At 37.4% G+C, this 23,863-nt stretch overlaps 1 protein-coding gene and 1 pseudogene across 2 annotated transcripts in view; both read right to left on the bottom strand.

Annotated features, from left to right (window-relative positions):
- Window positions 1-23,863, bottom strand: part of ELF2 (E74-like factor 2 (ets domain transcription factor)) — a 137,401-nt gene that overhangs the window by 50,825 nt on the left and 62,713 nt on the right. The window lies entirely within an intron of this gene.
- LOC102840270 lies at window positions 14,574-15,765 on the bottom strand (annotated as a pseudogene).

Below are 23,863 nucleotides of genomic sequence, written 5' to 3'. Positions count from 1 at the left end.
TCCAGTGAGTAGTATCCAAGGTGTCTAGGAAGGGCAGATGAAAAGAAATGCAGATGGGTCCCTTGGGAAGCAAGGGTGAATAATTGTTACCAGGACTGATTGTGAGGACTGGAAATGTAAAGGTGGACATTTTATAGCAAGGAGGGGAGTGACTGACCTTTCAGTCTAGGAGCGGAGGGCCCTGGACCATCAATGGAGAAGAGAGGAGAGCGGGACCCCACCCAGAGGAGCAGTGAGGCCTGAGACTGAGACAGAGAGGATGACGTGAAGAGATGGAGTGGCTGGGGACTAGGGATCTGGGGAGGGAGAAGGGCTGTGTGCTGAGGACTGTGAGGGGAGGGCGGGCAGGATTGCAGGGTGTACCCTTTGGTTGGGTGATGATGCATGCACCAGATGGTAACTATGGCAATGAGCCGATGTATGATGGAATGAATGTAAAACTAATGTTCCCCCATGTAGACTATCACACAGTACACAATAAAACATTAAAAAAAAAAAAGAAAAGAAAAGAAAAGAAAAGAAATCATTCCTGCAATTGGGTCAGAATGGTGGGGGGCTTGCCACAATGTCCTTGACTCACTGTAGTATGTGATTAAGGGAATAAATGGGAGAATGAGGAGCCTTTGGTTTCTGGATGGAATAAAAATCACCCTTAGATTAAAGAAACCATGATGTTGTAAACACTTACCCAAGGCTAAAGCTTTTCATGAGATACTGAATTGGTAGATATAGATTTAAGTATTGATGGATTAGAAAATTGGATGCATATAGAAATACAGAGTGATAAGGAAAGTAAGACATTTAATTCCTTGGTTTTTGTTGTCAGTAGTAGCTACAATGGCAAGGAAAAAGAATGTAGGGGCTGATGGTGGCACTAAACCAAGCCCAGATCCAGTTAGGTCAGAGTATGACCGGTTGTCTCAGATCTGTCTCGGAAAAGAATTGGGTTAAAACAATAGCAAATATCCCTACAACTGCTGGTCACCAAGAAGCTATTCCAAGAAGGGAAAGGGCAAATCCAAGAAGTTACTGAAACCAGAGGGCATAGTGTAAAGGAATCAATTCAATTTGTAGATGTTATCGTTAGCTTCCTCAGGAACCATTACTAAATGGGTTAAAGGAGTCACTTAATTTAGGGTAGTGTCTTTAGTTTTGAATGCTACAAAAGAGTATATATGGGTTAATGCAAAACCCACAACTCACTATGGTAATACCAGATTCCTTTATATGACAGTTTTAGAAGAGAAGCTGCCCCTTCTAAATATTCACTGGAGTTCTCCAGAGGTGCAACACTGGAATGACTTTACAGTGACCATGGTATTCACACTATGAGTATGCCTTTAATATAAATCATGGTAGATCTGGTCATCAAGGGAGCCCCTTCTACATAGGCACCCCATGTAACCTAACTACTGTGATGCAAAGCAACAATCTGAGCCCTGTCAGATTTATTGGCCCAGCTTCCCTGCAGGGGCTTTACAGATGCAAGAAACATGAGTCATAGGAGACCAGTAAGAGGCAATTGGGAGAGAACTTACCCCAGTAGGAGAGAGATTTTTACATGGTTACTGAGATGGGGATCAATAAAATGGACATTGGTAGGATGCTTCAAAGATTATAACAGAGCACAACAGGAGGTTGGATATTGTTGTTACATGCCATCGAGTTGGTTCTGACCCATAGCGACCCTGTATAGGGTTTCCAAGGAGCAGCTGGTGAGCTTGAACCACCAACTTTGCAGTTCAAACGGCTTTGCAGTCTGGCGCTTTCACCCACAGAGACAAGACCAAAGGAAATTTCTGCTGGCCCATCCATGTTAAAGAGGCCAAAACAAGTCCATGCTATTCATCCCAGATGGGTGAAACTTAATGATGGGAATTCTCACCTGGGCCATTTGGAGCAGAAGTTCTGTTAGCTGATCAAGATCAGAATTAATAAAAGGGGTCAAGGGTCTTCTGGTCCAGTCCCCTGCATAAGACCCAAGACCATATGCACATGTATGGGTAAAATGGCCTGGAGGTGGGGACAATACTTTCTTGGGGCTCCTTAATACAAGAGCATAATGTTCTTTAGTCCCAAAACTAGCCAGTAAAATATTAAAGGTACCCAAGGATGACTCAGAGGATATGGGGATGCAATGATTGATGGGGCTAAAGTGACAGTTTGGATGAGAATTAGAAGATTTAAACTGATTTTGCATGAAGTAGTTGCATCTCCCTTACAGGAATACATTATTGGTATGGATATTATGTTTAATTGAGAAACACTTCCTCTACCTTATAATGCAAAATAGAGGAGTATAAGTCTGCCCTTAGGCCAAAATAGAGTAAACATGCTAGAAGCCATTAGAATTGCCTGAACCCACTCAGATTGTTAACTTGAAACAATATAGGATACCTGGTGGACAAAAAGAGATTACTTAAAGGTTAGAGTGGTGCCAACAAATTCTCCATGTGACAGTCCTGTATGGCCTGTGAAAACAGTAAATGGTTCATGGAGGCTGACAGTACACGTACTGAGGCTTAAATAAAGTAATGCCACCTGTGACTTCTGCTGTTCCAGATACAGTCTCAAGTGTGCAGAAAACACAGGAGACTAAAGAAGACTGGTAATAAGTGATTGAGCTTGCAAATGCCTTTTTCTCCATTCCAATTTCAGAAAAGAGTCAGCCACAGTCGGCTTTAACGTGAGAAGGATTCCATACACTTTAAGTGTGTGGCCACAAGGTTATCTAAATTAACCAAATTGCTGTCATATTATAGTTAGAAGAGACTTGGGCATGGTGCAGAGCTCAATAAGAGTGACACATTATATTTATGGTATTATGTTAATATCAAATATGGAAAAACAGGATAGGGCAAATTTGAAAGCAGTGTTGTCCAAAATAACCAACAGAGGCTGGTTAATAAGTCTAGCAAAAATCCAGGGCTCTACTCAAACACTGAAATATTTGGTAACTTGGGATAGAGCCACCCATGACATTCCACAGGCAACCAAGAAGAAGATGCTGTCACTATATACACTCAAAACTAAGCAGGAGATCCAATGTTTGGTTTGTGTATTTGGATTTTGAAGGACACATATACCACATCTGGGAATACTATTGGCTCCTACCCATGAAACAACTCATTAAAAAACTGCATTCATTGTTGAATGTGGGAATGATGATCTGTTCAGTAAACCTTCACTTAATTTACAATAAAAAGTTAAAAAAAAAGAACACTGTATTAGTATGGTGGCCTGAGTAACAGCAGGCTATTGTTGGAGTTACAGAAACCACTTTGCCTCTGGGCCTTATGATCCACACTCAGACATGATTATGGAGGTGTCTGCCACATATGTTTGTGCAGACTGGCGCTTACGGCAAAAAACCTGAGAATAGTGCCCTATGGCAACCATTGGGTTTCTGGACTAGGAAATTTCCAGATGCTGCAACATGATACAAGCCATTTGAAAGGGAACCACTCACCTGCTGTTAGACTTTGACTGAGACTGCCACAATGAAAGAAGAACATAAAATCATTATGAGGCCTGAGATACTCATAATGTCTTGGGAGATGTCAGGAGAAATACTTAAATAAGAAAGGCAGTGCCCAAAATAGTTCCATAATACAAATAAATGTGGACATGAGGGCACTGCAGCAATGCAGAGATGCGCTGAATCCTACACTCTCTTGCACCCTCTGATGCACAAAATGTCAGTACTGACTGCTCTGTCTGCTGGCAAAAAAAGGGGTTACAGATGGATATGGGGCAGATTCCTTAGGAAGAATGCACTACACTTAGCAGGCAAGTGGATTGTATGGGAGAAATAATGCCAGTGACACCAGGTAGCCACAAATGGGTCATTACAAGAATAGATACTTACTCTGGATTGGACTTTGCATATCCTGTAACAGATGCAGAAGCCAAAAAAACATTTGGTCCATCAAGTTATATATCCTCAGACCAAAGAACACATTTTACAGTCCACAGAGTGCAACAATGAGCCAAGATACACTATATGAAATGGACATACCACCCTCAAATGGTTTGACAGAGATTTGGAATGGGTAACAGAAACATTTGTTATCTGAAATTGCTGTTGTTAAGTGCCATCAAGTTAGTTCAGACTCATAGCAACCCAAGGGAGATAAAGACATGAAGGGCTGGCTCACTTGCCTTAATGATTGTGTACTCATACTCAACACTACATAGATTCCTTTCTAGGGAAACCTGGAGAAAATGTCATCTATGATGGACAGGTTTCAGATGTGCTTCCAGACTACGGCAGACTAGAAAGAAGGAGGGTTAGACTACTTCTGAATGGTTAGCCACTGAAAACCTTATGAATTATAACATAACACTGTGAAATATTTTACCAGAAGATGAAAACCTTATGCATAGCAGCATATGATTGTCAGATATATTACCAGCAAATGAGCCCCTCAGGTTGGAAAGAACTCAAAATACGACTGGAAAAGAGCCACCTCCTCAAAGCGGAGTTGTCTGTAATGATATGAATGGAGTAAAGCTTTCAGGACCTTCATTTACAGATGGGGCACAACTCAAAATGAGGAGAAACAAGTGCAAACTTGCATTAGTAATAGAAACATGGAATGTATGAAGTATGAATCTAGGAAAATTGGAAATTGTAAAAAAATGAAATGGAACACATAAAGATTTATATCCTAGGCATTAGTGAGCTGAAATGGACTGGTATTGGCCATTCTGAATCATAAAATATGGTCTACAATACTGGGAATTATAAATTGTAGATGAAAGGTCTACAATTCATCGAAAGGTCTATATTCATCATCAAAAAGAACATTTCAAGATCTATCTTGCTGTACTGTGATTAGATAATATCCATACGCCTACAAAGAACACCAGTTAATACCACTATTATCAAATTTATGCACCAACCACTAAAGCCAACGATAATGAAATTGAAGAATTCTATCAACTTCTTCAGTCTGAAATGGCTCAAACACACAAAGGTTGGAAACAAAGAAGAAGAATCAGTGGTTGAACTTAGGGTCTTTGGTGACAAAAATTATCCTGGAGATCACATGAAAACAATTTTGCAAGACCTATGACTTATTCATTGCAAATACCCTTTTAAATATAAATTCAAAAACAAGTAAAAAATCTTGAGAGCAGCTCAGGAAAAGCAAAAAGTTACCTACAACGGAGAACCAATAAGACTAAGTTCGGATTTCTCAGCAGAACCATGCAGGCAAGAAGGCAATGGGATGAAATATACAAAACTCTGAAAGAAAAAAACTGCCAACCGAGAATCATATATACCCAGCAAAGCTGTCCTGCAAATATGACAGTGAAATTAGGACACTTCCTGATAAACATAAATTAAAGAAATTTTTAACAAGCTCAACTTTACAAAAAATACTAAAGGATGTTGTTCTTTGGACTGAGAACCAACAACAGCAGACAACAACCTCAGATTACCATACATGACAACACCATCCAGAACTCAACCCATATGCAAGTATTTAAAGTAAAACAAACCTACACAACTGAAAATAGGGAACCAGAAATAACTAAAAAGCAAAAAGAGGGGAGAGTGTAGATATAGAGCTTCCAAATGGCAAGGAAGTCGGTAGATTTCAAGATACAACAGACTGCTTTAAGAAGGAAAAAATTAATAACAGGGTAACCTCAAAGAAAATAAGCCTGCACATCAAAATAAAAAAGAAGGAAAACAGATTTAGTTAACACAAGAGAAATGAAACAGAAAAGAAAGCCCACAAACAAAATAAACTCAGCATAGAAAATTATGTGGAACAAAGAATCCAGCAGCACCACAAAAAACACATACAGAAAAATGACAATAATAAGTTCATAACTATTGAGAATTACACTGAATGTAAATGTATTAAACATACCAGTCAAGAGACATAGAGAGCAGATTAAATAAGAAACAAGATCCTTCAATATGCTGTCTACAAGAAACATACCAAAAAGATGGAGACAGCCTAAATGCCCATCAGCAGAAGAATGCTTAAACAAACTTTGGTACATACACATAATGGAATACTACAAAATGTTGAGGATGAGTCTGTGAAACATCTCAGAAAATTGTTGAACCTGGAGGACATTATGCGAGTGAAATTATTCAATCACAAAAGGACAAACATTGTATGAGAACAATGTTGTAAAAAGTTGTTTTCTGCATAAAAGAACCAATTTATGATGGTTACAGGTGGAAGAGAGGGAAAATTATTCATGGGCTAAAATGTAGACACATAATATGGGTGACAGGGCAGACAATATACAAGAGGGAGGTCAACAGAGGAAAGACGACGGTAGCAGGAGACACAGGGAGGAATGCACTAGTTAAAGTGAATAGAGGTAAATGCTGTTAACTATTGGTATGTGGAGGGGATTGAAACCATGTAATGAAGCAAAGTATATGATTTGTTGAATGCAGAACTGATGATCTGCTCCGTAAACTTTCACTCAATTCACAATAAAAAGTTGAAAATAAACAAAGGACAAAATTGGAAGTCAGAAGAGACTCTGAAACTTGCTCTTGAGCATAAAGAAGCTAAATCAAGTGAAACAAACAAGTAAAAGAGCTGACCAGAAAATTTCAAAGGGCAGCTCAAAAAGACAAGTCAAGTACTATAATGAAATGTGTGAGATTTTGTCTGATGTTCTTGGACATGTGGTCAGGAGGGACCAGTTCCTGGAGAAGAGCATCATACTTGGTTAGTGAAAATGAGGAAGAACAAAAAAAAAAAAAAGAAAAAAATAATAATTAAACAGTAGTAGAAAACATATGAAGTAACTCCTCTTTTTGTCCTTTCAAATCTATGGACTGTACTCCTATATTTTCTTTTATCTAATGTTGATGAACCAAGTTATACTTAACTCCCCCTCACTCAAAGTAATTTTTTGTCAAGTCGATTCCAGCTCACAGAGATCCTATAGGATCGGGTAGAACTTCCCTATAGGGTTTCCAAAGCTATACATTTTTATGGAAGCAAACTGCTAAATCTTTCTTCCAAGGAGTAGCCGGTGGGTTTGAACAGCCACCCTTTTGGTTAGTAGTCAAGCACTTAACCACTGTGCCACAAGGACTCCTAAGTGTAAATGGTCTTAAATTTCCTGATTCCAGCTTGTTGTCTGACATATTTTTTTTGTTGTTTTCTTGACACCCACCACCACCTTTTTTTCTTCCTAAACATGCCCAGTGTACCAAACCCCAACTCTGGATTTTATTTTGTAAGTTTCCTTATACCAGAAGACTTTCTACTGCTCTCATCATTCCCTGCTTGACATTTTTTCCTTAATTTTTCAGACACTTACTTTAGCGCTTAACATTAAAAAGTAAAACATGGAAACTGTTGTAATTTTATAATACATAGATATGAAAATAGCTTTAAGCACCTCCAAAATTACAGGAAGATAACATTTAAGGTACAATGTCCCTTCCTTTTATTCTTACCCATATTTTAAAAACTAAAAAGGCTGTTGTTTTTTGTATGTACTACAATCTACCATAATATATTATCTGATAGAACACATAATCATATACATATTTTTTAAAGTGTTTCATCTTATTCAAAGTAATTACAGGGTCTTTGTTTTTTAAAACCATAACTTGTGATTTCTAGGTTTCATTCCAACCATAATCTTTTATGATTCTGTGTGCCAGATAATAAAAAAATACAAATGAAAATATTTGGTTAATCTCAAAATAAAAAGAAACATTTAAAATTTATATGTTGATGTTAAGTACCGTGGAGTCAGTTCTGACTCATAGTGACCCTGCACAGGGTTTCAGAGGCTACAAATCTTTATAGGAGCAGAAATCCTTATCTTTCTCCTGCAGAACAGCTGGTAGTTTCGAACTGCCAACCTGGAGGTTAGCAGCCCAATTCATAACCACTACGCTATCAGGGGAGCTTCATGCACACATCTCCAGAAGCAGGGATACTGGGCCTGGTGCCGGACCCCAGGCAGAGCAGAGGCTAGAAGGAAAGGGCCTACCACTCCACCAGCAACCAGGAGAGCATGGAAACAAGGAGAACTGCACCTTCCTGCCATCAACCTCCAGCCCTGTTCTATGCCCACAGGCTGCTATTATCAAGAGCCACTCACAAAAGCTCAAGATGGCTGTACCACTCCATACCAGCCCATAGCCTGCTCATTTTTCTTCTCTCTCATTGCTCCTGTTCAGATTTCCTCCTCCAGTCAGCACACAATCCACATCTATGTCCTTAGCCTTTGATGCTCAGGGTTCCACAATCATCATCTGTATCTGTTCCACCCAGTCTCCCATGTCTTTGTTACAGAGGGTCTGCTCAGTGTGCCTACCTACTCCACCATCTTGTCCTGGAACCTTCTACTATTAAATTATTTATGTGAAGTTTTTATAATGCTGATTTTGTTTAATAGGTTTTATAAAATATTAAAATAAAGTTATCTGAATCTATAGTTAAACTGGTCTATTCATCTATTTATTCAACAAATCATTATCCAGAGCTTACTTCATATACATTCCTGTTCTAGATGATAATTACTATCACTATTCATTATTAATGGATTACATAACAAAAGAAAAGAAAAATTAGGCCCTCGTCCACAGAGAACCAACACCAGGGGTGAAATTCCTACAGACAGTAACATATAGTAGTTCAAAATTGCTTACATATGAAATTAAATAAAACTGGCTATATGTTACATTTTGGACTGCCACCTAAGAAAGTTAGAATTATCTACATCTGTAAACCCTCAACAAAATGAAGTGACATAGTGGCTGCAACAATGACTCACACATAGGAATGATTGTGAGGACTGTGCAGAACCAAGCAGTGTTTCATTCTATTGCACACAGGGTCACATGATTCAAAGCCGACTTGATGATACCTAAAACAACATACAGTCTTCACAAGACATTGACTTTTAACAGGGGTTTTGCAAAGACATTTTTTTTTTTCAAATAATGAAAGATTTATTTCTTACAGCAATTTATTGCAAAATTTATGATGTGTCCAGAGGAGATATGTCACATTTAAAAGCTGTTTTTGTGAGCCAGTGGGTTTTAAACTTACAATTTTTATTCTGAAGTGTTGTGACCAGGTCCTCAGGGGCGGGGGGTAGCGGGGGATGGGGAAACACCATAAAATTAATCAGCCCAAAATAAAATATGTGAAAACACTGGATTTTACAGAAACAAGAGGGAAAAATGCTAATGGAAGATGCCATTTAAAATTTTTCATTACAATGGGTAATCAAATTGCAATGACGAGAAATATGTATCTTTCTGAAAAGGGTCATGTTATTATTAGATTCTTAAAGAGATCCATGATGCCCCAAATTTATTTTATCATATGTTATCTTATCTTACATGCATAACAGTATTTTGGGGCATGGACCATGAACATCCTATTATGAGTAAGAGTCCTGTATGTACTACTTTTGAAAACTAATGTCTTGGCTTAGATTTCATGGGTTTGTTTTTTTATTTTAGGTTTCTCTTTTTGGGGCCATATTTCTGGGCCAGACTGTCCTTGAGCTTGTTGATTCTTCACTTCCTGATCTATACTAGACAAAACACTGCTTCCACTTCTTAGCACATGCCAACTAATTACTGCAGCTGGTCTTTTTTTAATGCATGTTAGATAAACAACTGTTTCCAAATAGCATTTATTAAGCACATATATGTGCATGACACTCTAGAAAGTGAATTAAAATAGTTCATTATCTCTGTATTTTAAATAATATTTATGACAACTGATCTATCTAAAGGGCATGGGTCCTTCATTATCAGTAGAGAATAAACAGCATCTTGAATATTGAATGCACTGGAAAAACATTTTTTAAGTTCTTGTGAAACCTTACAAGGATTAAAAAGATTCTTATTTAGCATGTATAAGAAAAATTTACAATGGTATTTTTAACTATAATATATTACAGCTAACAAGACAAATCCTATTTTGATCAATTCCAAATGGGGTATTTATTAAAAAGGGAGTATTCAAATTAACCTGTTTCATATATTCTTATTATATACCTCCTGCACCCCACACCCAAGGTCAACAATGTGCTTTCATTGCCAAACCCAGTGACCTCCTCTTCATCTGACTCTGAACCTCCAAGCAAATGACACTGACCAATTCTTATTAAAGTCCCTCCCTTCATTTGATCATCATGAAAAACTATCTTTGTTTTTTCCTGTTTCTTTTCAGTCCTACATCTGTGAACTAGAACCTTCTGCCTTTCAGTTGGCAGCCTACCATGTTAAACATTTACAGCACCAAGGGATTCCTCACTCACTTCTACACAATCCTTTAAAGTGCCTCTTCTCCCTAAAGTGTGATCCTTCACTGCCTTCACTTTTCTTTCTTCACTATCTCCTGAATGCTCTTTTCCATACACCCCCAGGGCTTTTAACATTATCTCTACAGTGATTCAAAATTATCCTGGTTTCTTTTCTCTTTTTTTTTAAAATCTAGATATTAATTTCTAATATGCCAAATATCTTTCTAAGGATGACCACTGGTACTTTAAGGTTTTTACATTACATATTTTCTCCCTTTGTTTTCTCTATCACAAATACCACCATCTTTCCAGGCTAGAAATCTGAGTCCTTCAGGTTCCTACTTTAGGAACTCATCTCTTTTCTAATTTTTGAGGGAGATTTAAACACAGAAATTACAGAAAATATACAAATCCCCATGTTACCATCACCAAGAATCAAAACTATTACCATTTGCCATTTATGCTACAAAGCTTTTGTTTTTAAAAAAAAATCATGTTGTTGTTGTTGTTAAGTGCCATTGAGTAGGTTCCAACTTATAGCAACCATGTACAGGTATTTCAAGGAGCAGCTGGTGAGTCTGAAGTGCTCATCCTGTGGTTCAAACTGACCTTGTGGTTCAGTGCTTTATCGCAGAGTGCCACAGCAGGACTCCTCAATAACACATTACAGCTATGGATAACATCTTTATGTATTTGTCTATGTGTGTATACGTCTATCCCTGAAAGATATATATTATTATTTTGCATGTTTTGGTTACATAAGTGGTATTAAGCTTTGCATACCAATCTAAATTTTACATTTGTTGTTTGAGATTTGTATTCTATTCATGCTGGTAGATATAAATATATCTTACATTTTTTAAATGCTACAAAATATCCCAATTAATACATTTATTCATTTATCAAATTCTTTGTTAGTAGGCAAATAGTTCTTTCAATTTTCCAACAGTGCTACAAAAAAAAAAGTCTATTTTTATGAAGCGTATCTGCTAAATCTCGCTACAGAATATGTGTATAAACTGAATTTCTAGGTCAAAGAGTAAGTGCATTTTTAGTTTTCTATGTAAATCTCTGAAGTGGCTTTAGAAATTTAAACTGACACCAATATATAATTCACATTTTTGTTAATACAAGATACTCAAATTTTAAAAATATTTACCATTTATTGAGTAACAAGAAATGTTTCAATGTTGGATTAGTTTACATGTATTTGATAAGTATTGAGGATAAACACTTTTAATATACCTATTGTTGTTGTTGTTGTTAAGTGCCATCGAGTCGGTTCCGACCCATAGCGACCCTGTACAGGGTTTCCAAGGGTGTAAATCTTTACGGGAGTAGAAAGCCTCATCTTTCTCCCGCGGAGCGGCTGGTAGTTTCAAACCACTGACCACCTTAAGGTTCGCAGCCCAATTCATAACCACTACGCTACCAGAGCTCCTTAATATACCTATTAGTCATTAAATTTTTCCTACTACGAACTGCTTTTTAATATCCTTTGCCATTGTACTATGGTACTTTTTGTTTTACTAATCTGTAGAAGTTGTTAACATATTCTAACTCGTATACATGTTCTAGTTCCAATACATATTCAAATATATATGGCAAATATTCTGTGTTAGCCTGTTACTTGACGTTTAATTTGGTTGGTCTATGGTATCTTTTTCCTACAAAAATACTAAATGTTGATATACTGTCAGTATGTTTTTCTTTACTGTTGTTGTTGTTGTTAAGTGCTAACCCTTGGAATAAAAAGAAAGTCATACAAGAATAAAGAAATATTTTTAAATGAATGTCAATAAAAATACATGTCAAACTATATGGGACCCAGCTAAAACAGTATTTATTTGTTGTTATGTGCCATCAAATCAATTCCAATTCATAGCAACCCTGTATAGGGTTTTTTGAGGACTAGCACGTGAGTTTGAACCCTGGACCTTGTGGTTACAACCGACCTTGCGGTCCAGTGCTTATCCTACAGCGCCACACCAGAACTCCAAAACAGTATTTAGAAGTCAGGAAATGAAAAGGTTTAAAAATAAATATTCACAAACAGGGAACAGGCAACAGACAAACCCTCAAAAACAAGAAGTTAAGAATCATAAAGGGCAGAAAAAATGAAATCGAGAACACTAATAACAAAAGGAAAGATTAACAAAGCTAAAAGATGATTTTATTATTTTTTTAAGTTTGATTTTAAAGAGATTAATAAAATAAACAGATATCAAACAAGAGTCATTGAGAGAAATAGATGCAAACAAAACATAAAGCAAAAGGGGAGAAATAACCACAGATACAACACATAAAAAATAATTAGTATTATAAACAATTATGGACTCCTGGTGTGATGCTCTATCATCAGCACTGGACTGTGAACCACAAGTCAGCAGTTCAAACCCACCAGCTGCTCCTTAGAAACCTTATACAGTCTCGCTATGAGTTGGAACTGACTCAACAACACTTAACAACAACAACAAAAACAATTATATACTAATAAGGATGAAATCTAGATGAACTATATAAATTCCTAGAAACAAAGAATTCTCAATAGTACAAAAAGAAAATTAATTGAATAGGCAGTAACAAAGAAACTAAAATGTAACACAAAAACCCCTCCTCTTAAACTAAAAAACATTAAATATCCTTTTAGGCAAATTCTACCAGGAGGAAGGCAACGACCCTCAGCAGGATCCTGAACAAGAAGCTGCTGTGGAAACAAATCAGCAAGAGTATCATAATCCAGGCGCCTCTATGGACCCCTGTGAGGAAGGCACAGGGTCAAGAGTCTCTTGAACCCCATGAACAACCTCACCAAGACAAAGTAAACATGAACATGATAGTGAACTGTTGGAGACTCTGCTTTGTCTAACTTGGTGTTTTCCAACAACTTGGTCTTTAAAAATAAATCAAGAAACCCATCAGCCGCTCCTCAGAAACCCCATACAGGGTCACTATGAGTTAGAACCAACTCAACAGCACTTAACAATACCCTGTTACAAGGTCGCTATGAGTAGGAAGCGACTCCACGGCACATAAACACCACTGCCACCACCATATAGAATATATGTATTGGCTGGAGTCATTCTCTGTAATGTTGTCCATAGCTTGTCATGCCTTTGTATATAATCAATAAAGCACAGGTAAACATCTTTCTTGTATTCTCTGTTTTCAGCCAAGATCCATCTGACATCAGCAATGATATCCCTTGTTCCACATCTTTGTGTGAATCAGGCTTGAAGCTCTGGCAGCTCTCTATCAATGTACTGTTGCAGCCATCTTTTATTTTTTATTTCATTTACGTATTTAACTTTGCTATAAAATTTATTGGTGTAAGCATTCAGACATTTTTGGGTGAAGACGGTGATATGCAGATTCTATTACAAGACTCAACAGGAGAGAATATAAAAAAGGACGGTACATCTGGTACAGGATCGGCAGTGGCACAATTCAAAACAAATGTTAAGTACTTCAATGGGGAGAGACTTAAAGGAATAATTTTAAACTTCATGAGGCAAGGTATGTTCCAATTTAAATTACTAAGAAACATTATCATCAATGAAAATAAGGAAGTCAATTTCTAAGTGTACCAAAAGGGATGTAAGGCAAATAAGGAAAATTTGCACTTGTTGAGGTATAAATAAAGAGTTTTCTATATGAGGGGCATTCATTATTATTGACAAACCCTGCAAATACAAAATAAAACCCAAATCACATGTCACATAATTCAAAATTTATATACTTAATAAAGGCAAAGCAATAAACTCAAGTTATGGCCTGGTTAAATATTAACTCCACTTATATTATCTACTGAAGCAGTTGGCCAATCTGCACACAGTGGTTCTTCATGCACACCAAAAGGGTTTCCATAAAAATGACACTATATACAAATCTATACACAAGTCCACCAGAGTCTTTCTCCATTCCCCGGGGGTTGTTACCAATTTAAAACACAATACCTGAGGTTTCATTTCTTCAGTTGCCTTAACATGCTCCCAAATGTATATTTCAAGGTTGGTTTCTGTTTTTAAAGACACTTCCCTTGAAAATGTGGACTATGGTCAAAATTAAAAACAAAACAAAATGATCACTTGAGAAACTGTCCTTTCTACCCCATATGAGAGACTTCATCTTGCTGCAGCACAGCGACTATTGTGTGTATTGCTGGACAAGGAGCCCATAGCTTCAGGGGGATGCCCCGCAATCTCTTGCCTCTTCAGTGGAGTCGGCAAAAAGCTCTCTCTGTCTTTTTAAAAGGATGATGAGTTAGAAAAAAGAAAGCAAAAAACAAAAATGCCAAAGAAATTTCAGTAAGATGAGTTTCCGCCACCACTTAGAGTATATCTGGAGCAGCTGGAAAAGTTGGGCCACCATGATGTTGGAAATCCCGGGGCATGCCTCTTCTGCTACATAGATGGACTCTTGTAGTTCCTCTAAGGACCCCATGTTGCCTCTGCACACCATCTCTTCTCTTTCAACTCTGCAAACAGAGAAGAAATAATCGTAGATAAGCACTGAGAGAGAAAGGCCTCTTGGGGATGTCATTCGTTTTATTTCTTTCTAGATCCAAGGCCTGAAAAGCTCCATTCTTTGGATCTTTTTCTTGGACTGTGAAGATCCAGTCGCCTGAGTCACTGCCCCCGGATGCCTGACCATCTACTTCCACGTGTTAATCTTCAGAGCCAGAGTCATTGCGGCTCTGCTCAGTATTCAACTGTGTATGCTTATTGATGAACTCAGCCAAATAAGTTTCCTTTGCATTACATATTATAAATCTGTTCTTCAATAACTCCTTAGATGTGGGTCTAAAGCATGGCTACTTATTCAAACAGACTTCCACACACTCCTTGAGTGATTTGCTGTAGTTTCCTTCAAGCATCTGTGGGTTGTTCTTTGGAATGAGGAATAAAACCTTCATGGTCACAGCTCGAAATTAGGTGGCTTCCCTTTTGCAAGTTCTACAGCTGGCCAGACACCAGATGTCTGCCTTTGAGTCTTAGGCTTACTACTTTAAGACTTTAGGCGCCATGTAGAAAGGAGTGCCCACAAAGGTATTTCTTTTTATCTGGGTATCTGTTAACTGGTCTGCTGCTCCAAAATCAGCCAGCTTCACCTCTGTGTTCAGAAACCAGAACGCTGGCAACTTTAATACCTCTATAAATTTTCTTCTCTGAATGCAAATAATTACATCCCTTCAGAATTTCGCTCAGTATAGTAACAGCCTGAGTTTCATCTAAAGGGCCATGTTCCAATAGATCTAGTATGGAGCCTTCACCAAGATATACCATTATTACCCACATTAGTATCCTTTAGATAGGATGTATAATAATTGGTTACATATGAACTGTTACACTAACTCAACACTGTGATTTCTTGTTGAATGTCCTCTATCTCATCTTTGGCTTCTTCTAGATCATTGATTTTTACGACAATCACTTTCTGAGTCCAACTGTCAACCTCACCAAAAGAGCCCTTTCTAATTTTCTTTGATTTTGTAAGCTCTTCGAGATGTGTGTTTACGTTTGAAATGTGCTTTACTCACATCCACCTTAAAACATCCCAAATGTTACCTCTTCTGGGAAGGTGTCCTTTCTTTTTGCAAGCATTTTTAAATTATCTTTAACAAGATTTCACTTGTATGTGATATTAATGATATTGTTCAATGATTTCCACATTCTGTTGGATCACCTTTTTGGAATGGGAACAAATATGGATTGGTTCCAATCAGTTGGCAATGTAGCTGTCTTCCAAATTTTTTTGGCATAAAGAGTACATGCCTCTAGTGCTGCAACAGTTTGTAAATATATTTGAATTTGTACTTCATCAATTGCCAGAACCTTGTTCTTTGCCAATGCCTTTAGTGTACCTTCTTCCTTTAGTACCACTGGCTCTTGATCATATGACATCTCCAGAAATGGTTGAACATCACCCAATTCTTTTTGGGACAGTGACTGTGTGTATTCCTTCTATCTTCTTTTGATACTTTCTGCATCATTTCAATATTTTGCTCATAGAATCCTTTAGTATTGCAAGTTGGGGCTAAATTTTTTTCTTCAGTTCTTTCAGCTTGAGAAATACTGGTTGTGTTCTTCTCTTCTGGATTTCTAACTCCTCTTGACACATTTTCATTATAATACTTGACTTTGTCTCTTCTTGAGCTGCCCTTTGAAATTTTCTGGTCAGTTATTTTATTTCCTCATTTTTTCCATTTACTTTAGCATCTATATGCTGCAGAGCAAGTTTCAGAGTCTGTTCTGACATCTATTTTAATCTTTTCCTTCTTTCTTGTCTTCTTAATGAGTTTGCTTTCTTCCTGTACAATGTTCTTGATGTCATCCAACAATTCTTCTGGTCTTCAGTCATTAGTGCCTAATGCCATCAAGTCTTTTATTGAGATGGTTTCTAAATTCAGGTGGGATATGTTCAAGATCAAATTTTGGCTCTCATGGACTTGTTTTAATTTTCTTCAGTTTCAGCCTGGGCATATGAGCACTTGATAGTTTGTTCCACAGTCTGCCCCTGGCCTGGTTGAGGCTGATAATAGGGAGCTTTCCCACCATCTCTTTCCCCAAGTGTAGTCAATTTAGTTTCTGTATATTCCATCTGGTGAGGTCTGTATTTTTTTTTTTAAGTTTTTATTGTGTATTTTGTATTGTCTTTTATGTCATTTTAAAAAGGTATTTGCAATGAACAAGTCATTGGTCTTGCAAAAGTCTATATGTGATCTCCAACATCATTTCTATCACCAAGGCCATACGGTCCAATGACTGCTCCTTCCTCTTTGTTTCCAACCTTTGCATTCCAATCACCAGTAATTATCAATATATCTTGATTGCTTGCTTAATCAATTTCAGACTGAAGAAGTTGGTAGAATTCTCCAATTTAATCTTCACTGGCTTTAGTGGTTGGTGGATAAAATTTGAATAACTGATATTAACTGGTCTTCCTTGTGGACATATTGGTCTTTTCCTATCAGAGACAGCATTATACTTTAAAATAGATCTTGAAATTTTCTTTTTGATGATGAATGTGATGTCATTCCTCTTCAAGCTGTCATTTCTGGCACAGTAAGCAATGTGATTATCAATATGATTCAAAATGGCTAATACCAATTTATTTCTGCTTTTTAATTCCTAGGATATTGATGTTTATGCATTCCATTTCATTTTTGACAACGTACAATTTTCCTAGAGTCATACATTCGTACATTCCATGTTGTGATTATTAATGGATATTTGCAGTTGTTTCTCCTCATTTTGAGTTGTGCCCCATGAGCAAATGAAGGTCCTGAAAGCTTTGCTCCATTCATATAATCACGGTCAACTCTTTGAGGAGTCGACTCTTTCCCACTTATAATTTGAGTGGAAATAGAGAGGAGCAAAATCTGTGTGATCTACTTTTCCCAGCCTGTGAAGCAGATAATAGTGTAGACCAGAATATTCAGGAAAATGCTCAAGAGAATGAAAATGAAATACAAATTTTACCAGATGAAACTGAGAACTCCTCCAGGTCTCCTGGAAATTAACCAAATAACATCAAGTCTAAAGCTACTCCATGGAACTCTTTTCTACCTCTACCTCCTCCAATGCTAGGGTCGGGAGTGGGACCTGAAAGTCAAGGCTGAACTTCAGTGGCCCACCACCACCTTCCGTCCTATGTTTCCTTCTGGACCACCAATGATTCTCCCATTACCTCTGGGAAGTTATGCTAATCTCTCAGTGTATGTGTGGCTATCATAAAGGCTATTATATAGGTTCCAAACAAAATCAAAAAGAAGGAAAGAGTACCCATTTCAATTAAGGAGTTAAGTTTGTCATCACTAAAAAAAGTGAATCTCACACCTTTTTTTTAGGGAGTACATATTTTGTGATTTGTGGAAAATAAACCATCAAACACTGAAATATTAAAAAATAGAAAATTTAATGTGATAACAGTATTAAAGAGGATGCCAAAACTCATAGATGAAAGACAGATCCCCACTCTTACTAGAATCTTCCTAGTGCCAAATGTATCATTTCACCAAGTACTTGCTGATTGGTTGCATGTGGGAGTTTAATCATTTGCAAGAAATACTGGGATGAAGCAGAAAGTTACATGATATCATAAAAGAAATAATCGGACAAGTCCGGAATGTGGAATAGAAGAGAAAGGCCTTCATTTCTTAACAATATCAGTGTCATTAAAGTGGAATAAAAAGAGGTAGTTGTGGTTAACTAGCCCAGATTAAGAGAAATGTCAGAGACATCACAGCCAAATGCAGTGTAATAACCTTGATTGGACTGATTATCCTGGTTTGCAAAGCTATAAAAGACATGAGGTGATGGGGGGAAAGACACTGCGGAAGTTTTCATATGGGCTGTATTTAAAATTATATTAGATAATTACCACTAATTTTATGAACTGTGAAAAGGGTGTTTATAGAACAATGTCTTTCTAAAATTCATGTACCGAAGTATTTAGGAGTGAAATTTTACATTTCTAATACATTTTTAAAATAAGTATCCATTTGACCACTTCTCTTTTGGTTAGCAGCCAAGTGCTTGACCGCTGCTCTAGCAGGGGTCCTTATGTTCCACATAGGTCTTCATGATTTTATTTAACAGTTGTCCCTACCTGGTCCCAATGTACATTCTATCCTTATCACTCAATTATACCATAGGATAAGCACTGGACTACTAACCACAAAATTGGTGGTTAAAATCCAGCAGCTGTTCCTCAAAATACCTGTATTTGCCAGAACAAACTTGACAGCAATTAACAACAACACAAAGCCTAAACACCACAAAGACTGTCAGTCTAAATAAAATGTAAACTTCCCGGCACTCTGTTCTGGTTCACGATGTCTACTTATTCACTTATTCCTCATGATAAAAACAATGCTGGAGATCACATGATAGAATTTTGCAAGACCAATGGCTTCTTCATTGCAAATATCTTTTTAAACACTATACACATGGATCTCACCAGGTGGAATACAAAGAAATATAATTGAATACATCTGTGGAAAGAGACAAACCAGCCAAAACAAGTTTACAAGAGCCAAAATACGACCCTGAAGATATTCTACCTGAATTTAGAGACCATGTCAAGAACAGATTTGATGAATTACACACTGATGATCAAAGACCAGAAGAGTTGTGGGATGATATCAAGAGTATCATATAAGAAGAAAGGAAATGGATATTAAGAAGACAAAAATAAAGACCAAAATACATGTCAGAACAGACTCTGAAACTTGCTATCCAGCAAATGGAAGAAATGAGGAGGTGAAGAGCTGAACAGAAATTTTCAAAGAGCAGATCGAGAAGACAAAGTTAAATATTATAATGAAATGTTTAAAGACCTGGAGTTAGAAAACCAAACGGGAAGAAAATGCTCAGTATTTCTCAAGCTTAAAGAACTGAAGAAAAGTTTTCAAGCCTCAACTTGCAATATTGAAGGATTCTATGGGCAAAATATTGAATGATGCAGAAAGCATCAAAGAAGATGGAAGGAATAAATACTGACTATACCAAAAAGTAATGTTCGATGTCAACCATTTCAAGAGGTAGCTCATGATCAAGAGCCAATTATACTAAAGAAAAACTCCAAGGTACACTGAAGGCATTGGCAAAGAACAAGGCTCTAGGAACTGATGGAATACAAATTGAAATCTTTCAATAAACTGATGCAGCACTGGAGGCATTCACTCATCTATGCCAAAATATTTGGAAGAGATCCATAATTGTGCCATTCCAAAGAGAGATGACCCAACAGAATGCAGAAATCATTGGACAATATCATTAATGGAACCAAATTTTTCTAAAGGTAATTCAAAAGCAGCTGCAGTGGTACATTGACAGGGAGCTGCCAGAGATTCAGGCTGAATTCAGATGGGGACATGGAATGAGGGACATCATTGCTGATGTAAGATGGATCTTGGTTTAAAGCAGAGAATACCAGAAAGATGTTTACCTGTGCTTTATTAACTATGTAAAGGCTTCCGATTGTGTTGATCATGACAAGCTATAGACAACATTGCAAAAAATGAGTATTCCAAAACACTCAATTGTGCTCATGAAGAACCTATACATAAACCAAGACTCAGTCATTTGAACAGAACAGGGGGACATTGAGGGGTTTAAAATCAGGAAAGGTGTGTGCCAGGGTAGTATTCTTTCACCATACTTATTCTATCTGTATACTGAGCAAATAATTCGAGAAGCTAGATTATATGAAGAATAACATGGCATTTGGAGGAAGACTACTTAACAACCTACAATATGAAGATGATACAACTTTGTTTGCTAAAGGCTAAGAGGACTTAAAATATTTACTGATGATGATCAAAGAGCAGTTTTCAGTATGAGTTGCACCTCAATGTAAAGAAAACAAAAATCTTCATAACTGGACCAATAAATAATATCAAGATAAGTGGAGAAAAGATTGACGTTGTCAAACACTTCATTTTGCTGAGATCAACCGTCAATACTCATGGACTCAGCAGTCAAGAAATCAAATGACATAATTCATTAGGTAAATCTACTGCACAAGACCTCTTTAAAGTGCTCAATAGCAAAGATTGAGGACTAAGGTGTGCCTGACCCAAGCCATGATATTTCCTACAGTCTCATATACATTTGAAAGTTTGACAATGAGTAAGGAAGACCATAAAAGAATTGATGCATTTGAGTTACGTTGTTGGAGAAGAATATTAAAAGTACCATGGTCTTCCAGAAGAACAAACAAATCTGTATTGGAAAAACTACAGCCCGAATGTTCCTTAGAAGCCAGGGTGGGAAGACTCAGTGTCTCATACTTCGGACATATTATCAGGAGAGATCAGTCCCTGGAGAAGGATATCATGATTGGTAAAATGGACAGTCAAGTGAATAAGAGGAAGACCCTCCAACAAGACAGATTGGCACAGTGGCAGCAGCAATGGGCTCAAGTTAAGCAACCATTGTGAGATTGGTGCAAATCTGGGTAATTTTTTGTTCTGTTGTGCACAGGGTTGCTGAGTTGGTAGCGACTCTATGGCACCTAACAACAACACTCTATGCTTGGCTCTGAGCAACCCCAGTAAGCAAAACAGCTATAGTCTCTGACTTCATGGAATATAGTGTAGAAACATCAAACAAATAGACACAAATATAAATGTGGTAAAACTTCTAGAGTAAATGAATCCAGGAAAGTCAGTCATCCTCTATCCAGAAACAGCAGTAACACAAACATACAATTACCACCAGGTGGCACCAAACCATACTTGGAACCTTAAGACTTATTTGGATTACTTAGTCTTACTTCTGGAATGGAAGTCTTCCACACAAGTCCCTCCTCCAGGCAGACAAACACAGGACATTTCATTAAGTTTCCAGTAAGGTCACATTTTATGTGATTCAAATTTCTTGAAATGAATTTACCACTTTACATGGGAGTTTACTGAATCATGAATGTAGGTAATGGAAAAAATAATGGGGGGAGGGGCTATGATAGAAAATAATAATGTTGTGGTTGTTAAGTGCCTTAGAGTCAGTTCCAGCCTATAATGATAGTATATAGGGTTTCCGAGGAGCAGCTGGTGAGCCGAACCACCCAACTAGCAGTTCAAACCAACTCTGCAGTGCAGCACATTAACCCACGTTACCACATCATGACTCTATGACAGAAAATAATAGGGCAGTCCCAACCAAAATTACAGAGTCCTGGTGTGTCACTGTAGGATAAGCACTGGACTGCACCTTGGTTTGAACCGCAAGGTCAGCAGTTCAACCTCACCAGCCATTCTTCGTAAATCCTGGACAGGGTCGCTATGAGTTGGAACTGACTCAACAGCACTAAACAATAGCAATGAAGATGGGGGGAAAAATGGAGAGATTCAAGATATATTTTGGAGGCAGAACTGGTATGCTTTAGTAATGAACAATGAGGTAAGGAAATTCAAGGTGTAAATGAAGACTTTTCAACCAGAAAATCCTTTGTTTCCCAAATGAAATTTTATTATCCTATTAGGTTTAACATGGTGACTCTATAGACTAAGCACTGGGCTGTGAACCATAAAGTCGGTGGTTCCATCCCTCCATCCACACCATGAGAGACAGATGAAGCTTCTGGCTCCCACAAAAATTTTTAACACCTCATTAACCTTATACAAGGCCACTATGAATTGGAATTGACTCTATGGCACTTAACAACAACAGGTTTAGCTGAAACCTAAACTTCCCATCAAAATTGCAGACATAGTTCTCTCCTCCTCACTCTCACAACCTTGATTTTATTAAACCTTAGGTTGTTGTAAAGAGTTGTTTTCTTATAAATTTCCTCACTAGAAAGCAAGTTATTCACTATGTCTAATTGCTTACTTTGTTGTAAAGCACTGTCAAGTCGATTCCGACTCATAGTGACCCTGTACAGTGTTTCCGAAGAGCAGCTGATGGGTTTGGACCATTGACTTTGTGGGTAGAAGTCCAGTGCTTATCCTACAGTGCCATACCAGGACCTTAATTTATTATAGTCCACATATAACAAAAGAAACATTGCTATAAGTACCATAGGCAGCCTCAGATAACCTCCACAAACAGTCTCAGATCAAAGCAATTCATTCCTTTGATAACCACAATTCAACTTGCTTACTTCTCGTTTTAGCTGTTCTACCTTTTGTAGTATTGTTTCCTTTACCAGTGGTTGCATGATTAACTAGTCTCTCATTTGGTCTCCCTATTTCTTCTAGACAGTTTGCTATAAAGACACTATAAAGACACACAGAAAAGTGCTGTTACATTGAGGGGATAGTAACTAATGTCGCAAACAAAAGTGTGAAGAAAACTGGGGAATCAGAAACTAAACTGCACTGCAAAACCACACACACACACACACAAAAGAATGGTTACACAACATGAAGAATATAATCAATGTTAATAAATTATACATGTAGAAACTGATGCTATGGCCAATGTTTGTTACGTATATCTTCACCACAATTTTAAAAAAGAAAAAGAAATAGAGTAATAAAATTAAACATAGGGTTATATGATCTTATAGTTTGCTCTCTGGTTGATAGTTCCTGGCCCCCTTTGTTAGATAGATAGTAAGCTGAATGCAGTGACTTTTTTTTTATTACTTCAGCTGCTGTTTCTTAGTTCTTATTGGCCTGGGAGGCCTCTCTTCTTAGAAGACAGACCAGCAGATGAAGCCTAGTCAGACTAATTGGTTATCTTTTTGTCTAAAGTACATAACTGGCACCTCTGCTTCCTAACTAGGTGAGTAAAGTTATCAATGGAATTAAAAACAAATGCGATTCTGCCAACTGTTTCCTCCACAAGATGGCTAAAGCTTATAAAGCCAAATAAATGCAAACTGTAGACCAATGTCTCTAGTGAAGAAAAATAAAGGATGTTCAAAGCTTATACTAAAAAAGCAAATGTCAGGAGAACAAACAACATGGCAGATCGTGTGGACGTATAGCAGAGAGCTCCGCCAACAGCAACACAGAATACCCAACCAAGCAGGTTCAGGGGATGGTCCCAGAACTCTGAACCACATATAAAGGAATATTTAGAAGGTTGGAAGGCTCACAGCTAGGGGAATTTGTGGCAGAAGCAAGAAATCTATTGCTTTC

The sequence above is a fragment of the Chrysochloris asiatica genome, unplaced genomic scaffold (assembly GCF_000296735.1).
Source record: "Chrysochloris asiatica unplaced genomic scaffold, ChrAsi1.0 scaffold00187, whole genome shotgun sequence".
Classification (NCBI taxonomy): Eukaryota; Metazoa; Chordata; class Mammalia; order Afrosoricida; family Chrysochloridae; genus Chrysochloris; species Chrysochloris asiatica.
The sequence above is the reverse complement of the archived record's forward strand: the minus strand, read 5'-3'. Positions and strand labels throughout refer to the sequence as shown.